Here is an 18295-nt window from a genome sequence, read left to right as displayed (position 1 = left end):
CTCCCCATGAGACTCATGGAATTACGTCTATCTCATACCATATCATGTTTCTCACACTAAAACCACATGTTATCATGAAGCATTAAATCTCATGGCATTGCACAACCAGCCAGCCAATCAAGGGTTCATTTCATACCCAATACATCAATTTCAGTTCAGAAATACACCATTCACAGGCACAACATCATACACAATGCATCTGGAAAAGCAAAATAGCATATAACAACAAAAACCAATATCAGAGACGCATCTCTGATCTAGTCTCGCTCAACCTAAATACCCTCACTCAGGCGACAGAGTTTTTAGCTTAAGCTATGCGTTCTCGCTTAAGGGAGAGCTTGAACAGTGAGCACTACAAGGTTCCTGTGAGTTCTCGCGTAAGCGAGACCTCCTCGCCTGAGCGAGATTACTCTCGATCAAAACTAGAGCTCTTCACCTGAGCGATAACTCGAGTAAAAATTGGGAGGGAGTTCCTACTACTCTCGCCTAGGCGAGACTTACTTGCTTAAGCGAAAATAGCAGTTCTCACCACTATTCACGCATGCAAGTCATATTCAAGCAATACCAAACAACATCTCAACATTTCCAAACAACCACAACAACAAGAAAGCATTATAAACATGAAAGATAACAAAAAAAATAGTAGATATTTAAAAAAATGTGAAAAACCCTAGCTTCCTTTACCTGGACAGTTGCAAAATAAACAACGACACTCAAGGAAGAGAATAAGGACCTAGAGCAGCTTAAGGAGCTAAAATATAACACATGAGAACAAAAAATGAGACTTTGAAAGTGGTCATGTGAAACTAGAGTTTAGGAACATAAACAAACGGAAAAGAGACAGAGTTTTTATTCAACTTACATGGAGGAAGTACATTTCGCTAGCACGGGGGAGGGAGAAGTTTACGCCCTAACAAAGCTTCATGTTTTAAAATTGTGAGGGGGAAGGGGAACTATTTCTGGAAAGGAGACAAAGTGAGAGTGAGTGGCTGGAAAGGGGGGGTTCTGGAGAACCAAATAGGTTACCCTTGGCCTTTTACCAAAGTTGGCCCAACCCTTTTTAAAACAAAAAAAGGGGCTTACAACTTGTTTGGACGCTCGACCCATAAAAAAATTCACTTTCTTATAAAGTTATATCATTTAAACATTGTAAAAATGCTCAATTGACATATCATATGTGATAGTAAACTTTAGTATGTGGTATGCATTAGTCTATGCCAGAATTTGTTTAGTATGTGCTTTTCAATAAATATCGTAATCCCTTGATCCTTGAATTATGTAAAGAATGAGAATGTGAACATTGTTTTCATTTTTTATGAATGTGTGTGGAATTATAAATATTTCAATATATATGTTACTTTTTTTGTATATATATTTGAGTTTTTGGTTTACTAAATTTAAGTTAGCTTATCTAGGTGTGTTAGGTACTGTGTGACAATTGTTATGGTTGTAGTATTAAAACATATATGAGATTTTGTATGAATGAATAACAATCTACTTTTAAGAGTTTTGTCTTAAGTAATCCATATTCTTGATGATAGAAAATGATATCATGCTTTTAAATCATGACAAACTTAAAAGAAATATTATTAAATAACAAATGCAAGTGACAATACACATACAAAATATAGAAGTGTTAATTGAAAGACAAGTTTCATAAAGATTATACTCTACAAAGACCGGGTGTTACTAAAGCTTAGATAAAACCTACACAAAAACATAAAAGATTTACAAAAGAACTTTTAGAGATAAAATTGTCATAAGCCTAACATGTGTTCACAAAACTTGTATACTCTTTTGGTGTTATCAATAATACAATAGGAATTTTAGAGATAAAATTGTCATGTGCCTAACATGTGCGCTATGGAAGAATATGTCAACGTAAAGATAATTGTGCTCTAAAAGGCACTGAAACAAGAAAAGAAACACTAGCATGCCAACTCCAATGATCCTTAACTAGATGTCTATACATGAAGTTATTTTATGTGGAAAAGACTAATGTCACATGTAATTTTTCAAGTGAATTTAATATGTTACATTGAATGGAATGAAAAAGCTTTTAATGGTGTTCCTACGGAGAACAAATAAGATATGTCAGACACAAGCGTTGCCTTACCCCAATCTGCCATCTCCTTAGTAGGCTTCCTCCCAGCTGCTATATGTCATCTGTGGATATCTCGGTGTGGACCGGTTTGGACCCGAGAGAGGTTACCTGCAAAAGAGACTCCGACGCTCAAGTCAGCAAAGAACACTTAGAAAGTCAAATCTCGTAATTAAGGGAGTAATGAATGCATACCTTTAATTGTTGGGGTCCATATATATTTATAGATTATTAATTACGTTTGGCCACGTCATGGACTAGGCCCCTGTTTGGGCCGTGGGTGGGCCTAGGTCTTAGGCCAGGCCCCTTAGTTCGATTATTGTGGGTTCTTAGGAGCCTTGCTGGTAGTGCTCTAACTTTGTCAAGTTCTTGCTTAGTTATCCTAAGTTAGCGGCTTAGGCCGATTACCCTTTAATGGCTTAGGCCCGGTATAGCTATAACAGCTAAGGATAAGAAGTGTGTTTGGCTAGGCCGGCTAGGTGTGGTACATCAGTCCCCCAGCCTTTAAGTGTGATGAACTGTGTTAAGGCTTGGAATCTGAATAGGTTTGTGGCAGGTGAAGGGGTGGTAGATGTCAGAGGTCTAATCGAATAGGTTTTGCGCCGTCATTTTTAAGGGTTATGACCTTTGGTGTGCATTGTGACGCTTCATATGGGTTGTGACTTTTGGCGGGAAGAAGTTATGTCGTTTGGAATCATCGCTTATAAATGCGGATTGCGTGGATAGTTTGTTTTTGTTGGCTCATTTGTAAGAATTCTGAAATCAGAGATCTGCGTGCGTTAGAGCTGTCCGATTAGTCTCTTGTATCTGCCGACATCTTTTATTCTCAAAAGGTATGTCTAGTACTAGTGATAATGTGTCGTTGTCATCGTCGAGTAGTCGGAGTATGCAGTCTAGAGAGAATGTAGGTAGGCGTCCTAAGGAGGGGAATGTTGGCCTAATGGCTGTGGTGGGGAGAATTCCTATGGAGACGATAACTGAAGTGAGGGAAGACCCTCTCGAGGAGATAGCGGAGAGTAGTTGGCCGGCGAAGGCCGGTTACGATTGGGTGGCGGCTGATGTTAGAAACTAGTCGTCATTGTTCTGATGGTCCAGGCTGCTGAACTCTTGGCTGAATTGTACTCATGTCATTGCGAGGAACGTGGATCGTGATATAGTGTCGTTGGAGTAGGTGAGCGCTATTGAGCGCGTTTGCCACGGTCAAGAAGGAGCTGCCGACAAGTTCTTTTATATTTACATGTGCCATTTTTCACAATTGCATGTTAGGTTGTCATTAGACGACTTTGCTATGGGGGTGCTCCGCCTATTAAACGTAGCGCCTACCCAACTACATCTGAACAGCTGGGCATAGTTGCAGGCCTTCCGTGTCCTTTGTCAATCGTTATATCTGCAGCCTTCTCCCCTTGCATTTTTATACTTTTACGACACAAGGCCCTGACAACCGACAACATGGCTATCCTTAGTGAGCAGGCAGAGTATAAGCAGGCTGAACACGTTTCAAACACTTCAAAGACGGGTTTTTCAAAGTGGTGTTGAAGGAGGGAGGGAGGCCGTACTTCCTCAACGTAGATGGGAGTACTAAGTTCCCTTTTAGTTGGATGGGTAACCCCTGGCAGTATAAGAACATGAATATCGATGAGTTGTCGACAGCGGATAGGGAGGTGGTGGAAGTGCTGATGAAGTTTACGGATAGACTGCCCACTAAGGGCTTAGTTAGGGTTTATAATTCGGTTCATCCGATAATTGATATTGAAGGTATATGTTTGTGATTTCAATTGTTTCAATGTGTCTAAGTTAACTAATCAAACTTTGGTGTGTTCAATGCAACACATATGGCTCAAGTTGGGAAGAAAAATTTGACCATTTTCCAAGCACTAAGGAAGGATAAGGCGGTTAAGGCGAAAGCGACCGGGAACACTGAAGTTTCAAATTTACAAGAGTCATTGGTGGAAGTGCATGTACATGGCGACACCGAGAGGAAAGCCGAGTTGCCGGCCAGGCCTAGCAGAGGCAAAGATGTTAAGAAAGTGAGGGCTGCTTTGTTAGGGCAGGGGTCGTCCAGTGGCACGAAGGGGGCGAAAGCTGGTTTGATTGAGCTGCCGAAGACGACTGTTAGAAAGGATATTAAGATTACCATGCCGGAGATGCTGATTAATTGTGTTGATAGTATGGAGCTGGACCACCTAGTGAGGACGATGGTGGAGTTTAGCAGTAAGGCTCTAATATTGGGGCGTCGAGTTGGGTCGTTGTACCGAAGAGAGCTGAAGGAAGGGAACCATGAGAAGTTGGAGGAACTACAAGGTAAGGTTGATAAGTTTGCGGAAGAAAAGGCTGCATGAGAGAAGGAGAGGGAAAAGTAGAAGGAGAAGAAAAAGAGGTTGGGGACCTGGAAGGTTCGCTGCTTGGACTCAGAGGAGAAGCTTAAAGGGAAGATAGCCGACCTTGAGGCGGACTATGATGAGTTGAAGGAAAAACAAGAAGGGGGTAGAAGTCGAGCTCGAGCACTTGAAAAGTTGCATCATCCAAGAGCATATCAATGGGTTTCAGAAAGGGGTGAGGCAGGCAGCCTTTTTCTGCAAGGAGGTGGATGTGCCAGATTCGAGGTTTGATGTGAACAAAGATGTGGTGGACGGCCAACTCATCAATGAAGTCGAGAGCAGCCTTGAAGAGGAGGAAGAGAAGGCCATGGCGGATGAGGACGTGAATGCGGGGGTGACCGTGGAGGGTGATGACGACAAGGCGGCTTAGGATGTAGTTTTATGATTTCTATTGATAATGAATCCTAAGTTTGTAATAACTCGTACAATATTTTTCATTGCTTTTTAATGTGATGCATATTGTGGATATATTTATTTTATGGTTGTTGACTATAGCATGCATGATAGAAACACGCTTGTTTGGTAATGTTGTTATGCATGTTATACGCTACGTTTTATGTCTATTTACCTGGATAAGTATTATTGATGTTTGTTGGTTAATGGGAGTAGTCGACCCAGACCGCTTACTTGTGGTGAGGGTGGAAAACTTAAAACGATTTTAACATTAAGTTAAGGGTGTTCGACCCAAGCCGCTTGCTTGTGGTAAAGGCGGGGAATTTAAAACGAATTTAATGTTAAGTTAAGGGTGTTCGGCCCAGGCCGCTTACTTGTGGTAAAGGTGGGGAACTAAAACGATGTAAAGATAAATTAAGGGTGTTCGACCCAGGTCGCTTACTTGTGGTAAGGGTAGGGAACTAAAAACAAATTTAACGTTAAGTTAAAGGTCCAGGTCGCTTACTTGTGGTAAGGGTGGGGAATTTAAAACGAATTTAACATTAAGTTAAGGGTGTTCGACCCAGACCGCTTACTTGTGGTAAGGGTGGGGAACTAAAACGATGTAAAGATAAATTAAGGGTGTTCGACCCAGGCCGCTTACTTGTGGTAAGGGTGGGAAACTAAAACGAATTTAACGTTAAGTTAAGGGTGTTCGACCCAGGCCGCTTACTTGTGGTAAGGGTGGGGAACTAAAACGAATTTAACGTTAAGTTAAGGGTGTTCGACCCAGGCTGCTTACTTGTGGTAAGGGTGGGGAACTAAAATGATGTAAAGATAAATGCGAGGAGTAGACGTAAGGTTAATAACCCTTTGTTTTATTCATGAGATTGGGGTGCCTCGTTAAAAACTCCCTGGCCAAAACCCTCCTTAGGGAAAAAAGATCAGGTGAGGAAAAAAAGTACACCTAGGGTTACAAGTATTCGGTACAATATATGCCTTAACTAAAATAAAACTTGAGATGGGACACATTCCATGTATTGGGTATCTCTTCGCCTGATAATTGTTCAAGCTTATACGCTTCTCCTCCAGCATCTTCACGTATTCGGTACGCGTTGTTCCAATTGGCGGAGAACTTGTCATCCTTCTTTCTTACACTGTTGGCCATTCTCCAAACTAAGTCTCCCTTCGCGAACGATCTTGGGCATAGGTTCGCATTATACTTTCTGGTCGCTTTCTGTTTGGCAGCTAAGTTACGTATCTGGGCTTTTTCTCTTAACTCGGGTAGGAGGTCGAGGTGGGTGCTCATGTTTTGGTGATTCTGAACTGGGTCGTACGGTTCTCGGCGCACTGATGGTTCGCCAATTTTGACTGGTATCATGGCATATGCGCCGTATACTAGGCTGAACGAAGATTTGTTTGTTGTTGATTGAGGGGTACACGTGTAGGCTCACAACACTTCCACTAATTCTTCTGGCCATCAGCCCTTGGCGTTGTCCAACCGTTTGCACAGTTCTACTAGTACAACCTTGTTTGCTACCTCGACCTGTCCATTGGTATGTGGGTGTTCAATAGAGTTGGTTACATGTTTGATGCCTAGGCCAGTTGTAAGACCCGTAGAATTTAATTAATTAATTAATAAATACGGGAGGGGTAATAATTATGTCATTAAATTATGGTTGGTATGACGTGGAAAAGTGCTAGCTCATGTGGTTGAGAGCACTTTGATTGTGCGAGAGGACTTGGGTTCGAGTCCTATGTATGCTAACTTTTGATGTTATGGTTATATGACTTGGTTACATGGTTGATAATGACTTGGCAATTGCTTAGGTTATGGGTTCAAGCCTTGGAGAACTTACATTAAACTTTATATTTTTGGCATTTTTGGTTTTGACGTGAATATGGAAAGGTGGGAAGGAAACCTAAGTGAGTGGGCAGCCAAAGGAGGCTGGAAAGGCAGCCATAGGGAAGGATTGAATGGCACATTATGTCTTATTCAATGCCATTTTCGTTTTGGTAATTAATCACTTAGTCTAGGCACACTTTAAAAAGGAATATTAGGTTAAGGGCTAAGGTTTGACAAGCTGGGAAACTATACCTAAAGAGAGAGCGAAAATCTGAGAGAGTGAGAGAGGTTCTGGTGTTTACTGCGATTATACTGTTGTTTGGTATGAATTCTGTGAAAATAATGTTTAAGATATGCATGCACTGTGTTTATTCTGAGGTTCTGTTGAATTCTGAAAATTTTCCAGAAACCGCCTGACGGGCTATACATAGCCGCCAGGCGGCTCATCCATTTCTGTGCATTTCGCTATGTTCTAGGTGCAGCGCCTGACGGTGAATCCCTGTACCGCCAGGCAACTCATAGTCTGGGCCATTCTGGGTGTTTTTGGATGAACCGCCTGGCGGGATTGGTTATGATCGCCAGGCGGCGCGGGTTGAATACTCGTTTTAAGCTTTTCTTGAGTGTTTGGCGTGAATTGTTCGGAGGGAAATCAAGGGGTGGGTCTTATGAGTGGATCTGGTGTAGAAGTGTTTTGATTTCGAGTGTGATTGACATGGAAATTCAATGGAACAGTGACCAAGCGTTTAGGGTTGAACAATTGGGGTTTGATGTCGTGAGAGTGGTCAGTGATTGGAATGCTTGAATAATTTTAATAGATGTGCGTGTAGGCTGCGAGGAACACGATACATAAGGGAGATGGCGCGAGAAATGATGGAGATTAATCTGGAATGAAAAGCAAGGGAGAGTGGGACTGAGAAGGTGTGGAAATTCTGGAAATTTTACCAGAAGTCTGATACACCGCCTGGCGGCACGGGACTAGCCGCCAGGCGCCTGTACAGTGACATGGATACTTGTGGTTATTCTGGTCTAGGAGGGTGTTTTAGGATAATTGGCGTTTGGTTCCTTGGTAAATCAATTTCTAGTGTATCTGGGAGGGAATAGAGTATAGAGATTTCACTACGGTAATGATATTTTCCCTCTTACTTTATAAGCGAACTTGGGGGGGTGTATAAATTGGGAAGTATGTTAGGTCACGGGATATTCTAGTACTGTCAGAGCCTTAATAACATGCGTGTCAGTATGGAGTTGGGGAAAATAAGAATGACACCCAACCATTGGTGATTTTCTTGACTTGTAATTATTTTATGGAGAGTTGTAGTAAAGAGGGAGAGTGGTAAATTTTCATCTAAGTAAACAGTACCATGCACGGAGCTAGGAGTATAATGGATTGAGGATGGATGCGAGGGCAAGATGCGAAGAGTAATTGACAAAAACAAGTACTGCATAAGTACTGATACGGCGCCTGGCGACAGAGTTAGGTCCGCCAGGCGGTAGAGAGGCAACAATGGGGTTCTGGTGCAGGAGGCGCCTGGCGACAGGGGGATTCTGCCAGGCGATGGCGACGAAATTCGTGACTTCTGGGACAGCATTCGCCTGGCAAAAAAAACGGTTCCGCCAGGCGGCAGTTAAAGACCTTGTGATTTATCGGGCGCTTGGCGCCTGGCGGCACGTGTCCCCCGCCAGGCAGTCTGGAAGCTGGCAGCACCTAGCGGTACGTGTCCCCCGCCAGGCGATTTATACTGCTGCAGCTTTGAGTTTTGACTATGAATTTGTGATCTACAGTGCGTCTAGTGATGCTTTAAGGGTGAGATTGCTGGTGTTCCTTGAGTTGTGGCTCGGAACGTATCCCTTGAGTTGTGGCTCGGGATAGGGGTTAAGCACGTGATATTCCTCGAGTTGTGGCTCGGAATAGCATCTCTTGAGTTGTGGCTCGGGATGGCGGATGAACACGAGGAACCCTTGAGTTGTGGCTCGGGTTGGCGAGTGTTGCCGGTGTGAGTGTGCTGGTTGTGGCTAGTACGGATGGGTCCAGATAGATTGCCCTCCTCAGTTGTTGGCTGACGAGTTTGGTAGTCTTGGGACGATACGGGCTTTGTTCGTATATGGGAACTCTACCTGGCGTTGCTGTGTATGATTCGTAGCATGTTTTCCCGCACCTGCTCTATCGATTGTGGCCGATAGGTATGGCAGCAAGTCACCTTGAAGAAATCCTTAGACGTTGTAGAGCACGAATAATTTGATTGGGGGTCAGATGGTAGGAATTAAAGAATAGGGCAATGTGAGATATTTATGTTATGTATGGTCGCTTGTGTTTATATGATTATATTTCTGTAACTTTACATATGTGATTTAATTGTTAAGCTCACCCTATCTGCGTGTGTGTGGCGATGATCGTGTACGCGGTACACGGGAGCAGATTCTGTTGATGCAGGTGGCTCAGGTGACGCTTAGCCGCGGAGAGGGGTTATACTTGGGGAAATGCTTATGTTTTCTTTATTGCCTTTGAAAATAGTTGTAAACCCTGATGGGTAATTTTATAACGTTATGGTGTTGGTATTCATAGACTTTATTCGATGGTTTAATAGAGTTTTTAAATTTTCCCGCGTTTTGGGAAAGTTAGGTATTATTAAATGCGCGCGGTTTTAATTTATTTATTTTATTTATTTATAAATCAGTAATATCCTGACGGGATGTTACACCAGTATAGAATTTAGCGAGTTATTTGTCTATGAATTATCGGCCATTGTCAGTGATGATCGTATGTGGGACGCCATATCAGCATATAATATCTTTCCAGATGAAATGTTGGACCTATTGGGTGGTAATGGTTGCTAATGGTTTGGCCTCTATCCATTTGGTGAAGTAGTCGACGGCTACTATAAGGAATTTTACTTGGCCTTTTCCTAGGAAAAAAGGGTCGAGAATGTCCATTCCCCACTTTGCGAAGGGCCACGAGGATAGTATAGAATGGAGTTGTTCTTGTTTTTCATGGATGAGGTTGCCATGTTTTTGGTAGGGTATACATTTTTTGATAAAAGTGTGGCAATCGGCCTCAATGGTCGGCCAGAAGTAACCGGTGCGAAGGATTCTGGTAGTCATGGTGCGTGCGCCGGAGTGATAGTCGCATATGCCTTCATGTAATTCTTTAATGATGTACCGGGCTTGCTCTGCAGTGACACATTTGAGAAGTGGTTGGCCGTATCTTCGCTTGTATAAGTCATCGCCTATCATTGTGTACCTGACGGCTTTAGAAGGGCAACTTTTGTTGGCGTCAAGCGGGGGGTTACCGGTTCGGAGGTACTAGATGTAAGGGGTGGTCTAGTTGTCGGATTAGTGTTGGGTTAGGGTATGACAAGTATTTGTTGTGGAAGGAGCGGATAGTGTTTGTTGTAAGAGAGATCAGAGTCGGCTTTTTAGTTTAGTGCTGGCCAGCTTGGACAAAATGTCGGCTCTGACGTTTTCAGATCGGGGGATGTGTCGGATGGAGACTCGTTCAAAAGCAAATTGTATAACATTTCGGACCAGGTGATAATATTGTAGGAGGGTGGGGTCTTTGATCTGGAATTCGTCATTTAAGTATCCCACTATGAGTTTGGAATCAGTTTTACACGTCAGCGTTTTAACGCCGACTTCGCGGGCGAGGGATAGGCCGACGAGGATGGCTTCGTACTCGGCTTGGTTGTTAGATGTTCTAAAGTGAATGGATTTTTTGATGAGGATGTCGTTGGGGCCTTCCAAGATGATACCGGCACCTGCTCCTTTTGGGTTTGAAGAACCATCAACGTATAGTGTCCACTAGTCCTCTACAGGGGTTTGTTGCAGATCATTGACGAAGTCTAGGAGACATTGAGCTTTGATGGGGTCGTGGGGTTCGTAACGGATGTTAAACTCGGATAACTCTATGGCCCAAGACGACATGCGGTCGACAAAGTCTGGCTTTTGAAGTATTTTCTGGATAGGGTAATCGAATCGGTTTTGACGATTATGTTGTGGTTTTGAAAATAGGGATGTAGGCGTCGCGCTACGTGTACTAAGGACAAGGCTAATTTCTCCACCATCTGGTATCTGGTTTTAGGATCTTGCAAGGTTCGGCTTACGAAGTACACAGGGTGTTGAGTGCCATCGACCTCCTTGACTAGCACGGCGCTTACGGTGTGATCCGTGGCGGTGATGTAGACGAGTAGAGTTAATGAGTGTCCGGGTTATGGAGGATGAGTGGTGAGGTTAGGGTATTTTTTTTTAAAAAAACTTGTTCACATTCATTGTTCCACGTGAACTTGGCCGATTTCTTGAGTAGTTGAATAATGGGTTGGGTTTGTTCGACCAATTTGGGAAGGAAGCGGGAGATGGCGGTTAGTCGGCCAATGAGGCGTTGCACTTCTTTGACACTGTTGGGACTTCGCATCTCAATGATTGCACTACATTTCTCGGGGTTAGCCTCTATGCCGCGTTGTGTGAGCATGAAACCGAGGAATTTACCACGATCGACGTCGAAGACGCACTTTTCGGGATTGAGGCAGAGGTTGTATTACCGTAATGTGGAAAAGACAGTGGACAAGTTTGAGCGTCCTAATGATGACACATAGATTTGACGACCATATCGTCGACGTATACCTCCACACATTTACCCATTATGTGGCTGAAAACCTTATCCATTAGCCGCTGATACGTTGCTCCTGCGTTTTTTAGGCCGAATGGCATGACTTTGTAGAAGTAGTTGGCATCGTTTGTAATAAAGGTGGTTTTGTTCATGTTGGATGTGGCCATGGGAATCTGGTTGTAACCAAAGTATGCATCAAGAAAACTGAGAACTTTGTTATCGACTGCACCGTCAACTAGCCGGTCAATTTTAGGTAAGGGGTAGGCATCCCTAGGACAGGCTTTATTGAGATCCGTGTAATCGACGCACATTCGCCACTTGCCATTAGCTTTCTTGACCAAGACTACATTGGAGAGCCAGGTTATGTAGTGGGCTTCTTCGATAAATCCTGCATTGAGTAACTTGTCGGCTTCAGCCTTGGCCGCTAATCGACGTTCTTCACCAAGTTTTCATTTTTTCTGGGAGACATATCTTGCCTCCTTGTAAATGGAGAGTTTGTGGGATGCGACTTGAGGGTCAACGCCGGGTAAGTTGGCGGCTGACCAGGCAAACAAGTTTGTGTTGCTAATGAGGGTGGGTGTAAGGATGTCGCGGTGTTTGGGTTGTAAGCCAGTGCCGAGTTTGATGGCACGTCCATTAGGGAGTTCCAGTGGTATAGTTTCTTCGACCAGCTCGAGGCGGGCATCCGGCCTACTTTGGGGTCTAGATCATCTCCAGATAAGGCTATGATAGAGTCGGGTGGTCGTTCAATATGATTGGTTTGAAGGATGGGAAGTTGTGGGCGTAGGCTGGCCATGTAGCATTCGCGCGCGAGCCGCTTGTCGCCGTGGATGGTAAGGATATCTCCGGATGGGGATGAAAATTTCATGGCCAGGTGAGGTGTGGATACGACTGCGCCAAGAGTGTTGAGGGATGGTCGGCCGAGGAGAACATTATAGGATGTGGGCGCATCAACGACGAGGAAACAGATAGGGATTGTCTTGGTTTGAGCGTCATCGCGGAAAACAGTATGGAGATCGATGTAGCCACGGGTGGAGACCTTTTCCCTTGAGAAACCATATATGGGTTCATCGTATGGAACCATGGCGGTGGTGAGGAGCTGGAGTTTCTGATACGTTGCCCAGTAGAGGATGTTGACGGAACTGCCTTGGTCAATGAGGACTTTCTTGCCGACATAATTTTCCAACTCAATCGTGATGACCATGGGGTCATCCTGCTGGTGATTTAAGCCATGGAAGTTATCGTCTGTGAAGGTTATGGGGGGCATGCGACGTCTGTGGTGGGAGTGGGTGATATGGTTGATAGATTGTAGATGGCGGAGGCGTCTCTTTCTGGCGGATGAGGTGGATTCGCCACTAGCAAAGCCACTAGAGATGGTGTTAATGGTGTCGCGTAGTGAGGGGTCGGTCGGGGCAATATCAGTGCGAGCAGGTTAGGGGTCGCAGTTAGTGGGTTGACTTGGACGTTTGTCGTGGCAAGAATTGCGGGGAGGCGTCGGTGGTCAGAAAGTGGAAGGTGATTGGATCTTGGAGGGTGGTCGTCTCGACGAATGAAGCGGCGAAAGTGGCCAGCACGAACCAATTCTTCAATCTTGTCTTGGAGTGCTTTGCATTCCTTTGTGGTGTGGCCGTGGTTTTGGTGATAACGGCAATATTTAGTCATGTCCGCGTTGGGAGGAGTGGTCGTCTTGCGTGGTGGTTGTAAGACCCGCTAAATTTAAATAATTAAATAATTAATTATTTCATTAATGTGAGTGGGAGAAGTTTTATGGCATTAAATGCTAATTTTCCTGACGTGAAAAAGTACTAGCTCATGTGGTTGAGAGTACTTTGGTTGAGTGAGAGGACCTGGGTTCGAGTCCTAAGTATGTCATTTTGTGTTATTATTCATTATTATTTTAAATATATGATGATCATGTTGTGAAATAGTATGTTTATTGGATGATGATTGTTAGCATGAAACATGAATTGGCTTGATGGTTTAGGATTGACTTGGTATTGATATGGTCATGGGTTCAAGTCTTGCATATCTCAAATTAAACTTTAAATTTTTTTGTTTATGGTAGATTTGGGTGGAATGGGAAGGGTTAGAGGAAACCCTACTGACCTAGCAGCCAAGGGAGGCTGAAAAATAGTCACATAGGGGTCATGGCCATTAACTATTAATTAGTGAGGAACCCGTTTTTGCTTTATTAACCAAAAACTTAAGCACTATTTAAAAAGGAAAAGTGGAGTAATAGGAAGAGTTTTGCCAAATTGAGTCTGTACCAGAAAAGGGAGCACAAAAAGAGAGTGATTGAGAGTGTCGGGAGTGGTTTTGGGTCTGAATTGGGAGAAGGACAAGAGAGGAGGTTGGCTAACAAAGAAGAGGTAGCACGTTTGGCAACTTGAGCAAGGAATCCAGGTTAGGGGAGTTCCTATTAATTGTTTGATGTTATTTTGTTGAATTTTGATTGAATCATGATGTATGCGGGCTGGGATTGCATTGTATTTGAAAACCAAAGCTAAAATCAGGTTTCTGGAAATTTTCCAGAATCCGCCTGACGGTCTCGCACGACCCGCTAGGCGACACAAAGGGACAGAACCAGTTCTGGGGGTTTTAACATGAATTGCCTAGTGGTAGAGGATGAACCGCCAGGCGGCACAAGCATTGTGATGCTATTTTTTTGTGTTGTTTTGATGTTCTTGATGTTTCCTGGAATACGCCATGATAGTTTATATGCACGAACATGAACCCTATGTTGTGAACGTCTGCAGATGATCATGATATATTAAATTTATGTTTTAAAATTGGGGTTTTGGAAATTCATGCTGGAATTGGGGATAGTAATTGTTTTAAAATTGCGAATAAAGGTGTGTTAAATTTCTAGAAATTGATGGTTTGATGGGTGATGTATGAACTCTGGAGAGTATGTGCATATTGAAATATGTTGGGGTGAAGGCCTGTATCGAAAAATCAGTACAATTGGGTGTGATACAGTGTTGGAAATTCTAGGCAGAACCCAGATTCGTATGCACCGCCTGGCGGCACATGAACTGCCGCCGGGTGACCTGACAGTGCTGTGTAGTTTGGGTGATTGGTATGTATTTTGAGGGGTTGGTTATGCAGGTAGAAATTCATTTTAATGTATACATGTCAAAAATGGAATATTAGATGTAGGTGGTCTATTAGGGATCAAGGAAGGATAGAGGTAGGGAAGGTGGAAAAAGTGTTATAATATGAGGAAGGATGTAAATGTTTCTGCTGCATGTAAAAAGGTAGATTCCAGAAAATATACTAAAATAGTAAAACGGGAAGTGTGAATTATCATATGGTATTTTGTTAACGAGGTGGTATGACCATAAAGGAGAAGAAGAGCAAGTGTAAAAAGGGGTGAAAGGAAATCCATGTTAGTAACATGTAGGGTTACATAACAATCTGCTTGTTGAGTGTCTAACATATTCTGCTACATTAGTGGTGTATTTTGAGGTGTGTGTGCAATCTTGATGACATAGACTTTACATAATTGGAAATGTGTGTATGAGTTGCTAGTGATAAAGCTGTGGTTGGTGTGACATAATTATTTTATAGCTTTGTGTGCTGTATGATGTGAGGTTCATTGGGATCTGTATCAGTGCCAAATATCAGTAGCTGTGTGCCATTGGTATAGCGCCTAACGGCGTGAGCGAGCCGCCAGGCGGACGGGAATTAAATCAGTGACAGTAGTCACAGCAGGAACGGGGCGCCTGGCGGCGGTTGATGGTCCCGCCAGGCGGTGACGGCGAAACAGGGTGCCTGGCGGCGTGGTGATGTCCGCCAGGCGGTGACGGTACTGTGAGTGTACTGTGGGCGCGTGGCGCCTGGCGATGTGTGATGCCTGCCAGGCGGTCTGGAGCTAAGTTCCGCCTAGCGGCGTGTGATGCGCGCCAGGCGGTTTTGGTCCAGTGATGGTGCGCAAGGAAAGTTTTCTACACCGCTTAAAGGGAGGTTCATGATGCGATGCTTTGGCTGGGGCCCCAGTTATGAGTGTAATCTTATATTGGGGTAACACGTGACCACTCAAGGTTGTAGCCTGGTGGTTTAGGAAGTCCAGTGGAGTGTGCGAGTTGTGGCTCGTACGGCGAGGTTCGGGTGATTGCCCTCTTCAGAGTGATTCTGATAGAGTTTTGGTAGTCTAGAACAGCTACAAACTTTATGTTTGTTTCGGGGAGCTCCACTTGGTGTCACGGTGAGATGCTGTGGCAAAGTTATTCCCACGTGTGGACTATCAGGTGATGGCCTGTAGTCGGAGGGGTGAGTAGACACTCGCGCAGCAAAGATCGATCATCGTTCTCACCTAAAGGGTATAGAAATGATAGACGTCTAAATGTAAGTATTGGAAGTGGAGAAGTAAGGAAAAGAAAGGGAGAAGAATACTGACCCGAGTTTACATTGTTAATATAGTATTTAATTATTATATTGTGAATTTTATTTTAACGAGCTCACCCTATCTGTGTGTGTGTGGCGATGATCATGTAACTTGTTACATGGGAGCAGATGTTGATGCAGGTGAGCAGGCAGATGCTTGAGACGGAGTGGGGATATTCTCTAGGATTTTATTACTAGTTGTTATGATGCACTATGGAATAAATTGTAAAAGTTTAGACATGTTGTTGATAATATGAACGATGGGACTCATTTTCCTTATTTTGTAATGGCGCGTTGAATTTTTAAATTTGATTTTCCCGCGTTTTGGGAATCGGATATAAATAAATAAGGTTGTTAAATTTACTTTTATTTTTATTTATTCAAATAAGTAATTTCCGGCTAGGACGTTACAGTGGTGGGATGAGGTTGGCATGTAGGGCTTCGTCAAGGAGACGGGATCGAGGAACGTTTAGGGGTGCATATCTGGTGAAGCGGGGTTGTCGGGGTTGTCGGGGTCTAGGATTAGGCCGGGAAGGTTGTGTAGGGGGGTTGTTGCAGAGGGTGTATAGTCATTGCAGAATTTTGTATGCAGAGTTTGCATCTCCTCCATGCGGACGTAGTCAGAGGCGCGAAGTTTCAACTCATGCATGGAGACAGGTGGGTGGAGGTAGACGTTGTTAGCGAATGGGTCGAGTTTGAGAGTGAGTGCCATGCACTGAAGTATCATCTCCTGATTGAGGTGTGGTGTGCGAAGGGCAACCTTACTGAAGCGATCAATAAAAGCCCAGAGCGTCTCATCTTGTTCCTGTCACATGCCAAGAAGGGAGATGGTTGTAGTTTGATGTGGGCAGCTGCCAGCGAAGTGAGTGGTGAACATGTGGGAGAGGGTGTCGAAGTAATCGATGGAGTATGGCGGAAGGGTGGTAAACCATTCGAGGGTAGGGCCTTTAAGGGTGGTAGGGAAGGCCTTGTAGAAAACGGCATCGTGAGAAGTGTAGAGGGAGACGTGGGTGATATAGACCTTGAGGGTAGAAACCATCTTCGAGAGAATGCGGGTTGGTCCGTAAAGTATTATCTCGTGCCCCACGGTGGGCGCCAATTGTTCCTGCGAAGAACAAATAAGATATGTCAGACACAAGCGTTACCTTACCCCAATTCACAATCTCCTCAGTAGGCTTCCTCCCGACTGCTATATGTCATCTGTGGATATCTCGGTGTGGACTGGTTTGGACTCGAGAGGGGTTACCTGCGGAAGAGACTTCGACGCTCAAGTCAGTAAAGAACTCTCAGAAAGTCAAATCTCGTAATTAAGGGAGTAATGAATGCATACCTTTAATTGCTGGGGTCCATACATATTTATAGATTATTAATTATGTTTGGCTACGTCATGGGCTGGGCCCCTGTTTGGGCCGTGGGTGGGCCTAGGTCTTAGGCCAGGCCCCTTAGTTCGATTATCGTGGGCTCTTAGGAGCCTTGCTGGTAGTGCTCTGACTTTGTCAAGTTCTTGCTTAGTTATCCTAAGTTAGCGGCTTAGGCCGGTTACCCTTTAATGGCTTAGGCCGGGTACTGTTACTCGTTCATACATGGTGATTATTTATGTCTTTGAGGGCCATGTAGACGGGTTTTACGGCCATAATCAGGCTAAGCTGGCTAGGTGTGGTACACCAGTCCCCTAGTCTTTGCCAGTATAGCTATAGCGGCAAAGGATAAAAAGTGTGTTTGGCTAGGCCAGGTAGGTGTGGTACAAATGGGTAAAGTATAACATCATATATTAGAAGACTTTAAGCTTGTGTTTGTTTTTGAAGATAGATTTAAGAGAGTGGATTTGAGGAGAAAGAGAGATGAAAATGAGGTTGTTTGGATCAAAAGAAAGATGGTGAGAAATGAAAAAAAATGACAGGAAAGTTTATGAGAGTTAGTGAGTGACATGATGAGTTTGATAGATTAAATGAGTCATTTTAAATTAATCGGTACTATTTTTGACTTGAATAAAGGATGAGAACACTCCGTAGAGCCAAAGGTATCCTCTGTTATGCAAATTTATGTGTTTAGGTTATGCAGACTTACTAGGCGAGCCAAACTTCCATTGAGTGGATATTAAATTTTAGTTTGGCAGGGAGTCATGGGAAGTTTGCTCATTAGGCGAGCTAACTCTTGTCGAGCGAAAGCCAAAATTCAAGTTTGGCAAAGAGTCAGGGGAGGATTGGTTGTTGGGTGAGTATGCTCACATTGGGCATGTTTATCTGTATTTTGTTCCATTACTTGACTTGTTGAGCGAGTCATTTAGTCAATGGCTAAGTCTCTTCCTATATGTAACTCGTTGAGCGAGTAAGTGAACTTATTGAGCGAGTTTATTGAGTGTGGTATTTGATATGTGCTTTGAAACATGAATGATCTTTGAAGAATTATTAGATGTTATGGATAATGTAAGATGTTTATTTGAATAGAGTATGGTTTAAATGTTTAAATACAAAGAATACATGAGAGTATGAGGATTTGGTAGATATGTGATATGAATAAGGAGGAAATGATGAGAATTACCAATTATATGAGAGGATTTGTATATTCAGACAATGTATATTATAAGGTTATGGTGTTCCTAAAGAGGAATG

The sequence above is a fragment of the Vigna unguiculata genome, chromosome 3 (assembly GCF_037176805.1).
Source record: "Vigna unguiculata cultivar grain cowpea cultivar isolate G323 ecotype 2 chromosome 3, ASM3717680v1, whole genome shotgun sequence".
NCBI classification, from domain to species: Eukaryota; Viridiplantae; Streptophyta; class Magnoliopsida; order Fabales; family Fabaceae; genus Vigna; species Vigna unguiculata.
This window is presented reverse-complemented; position numbering follows the sequence as displayed.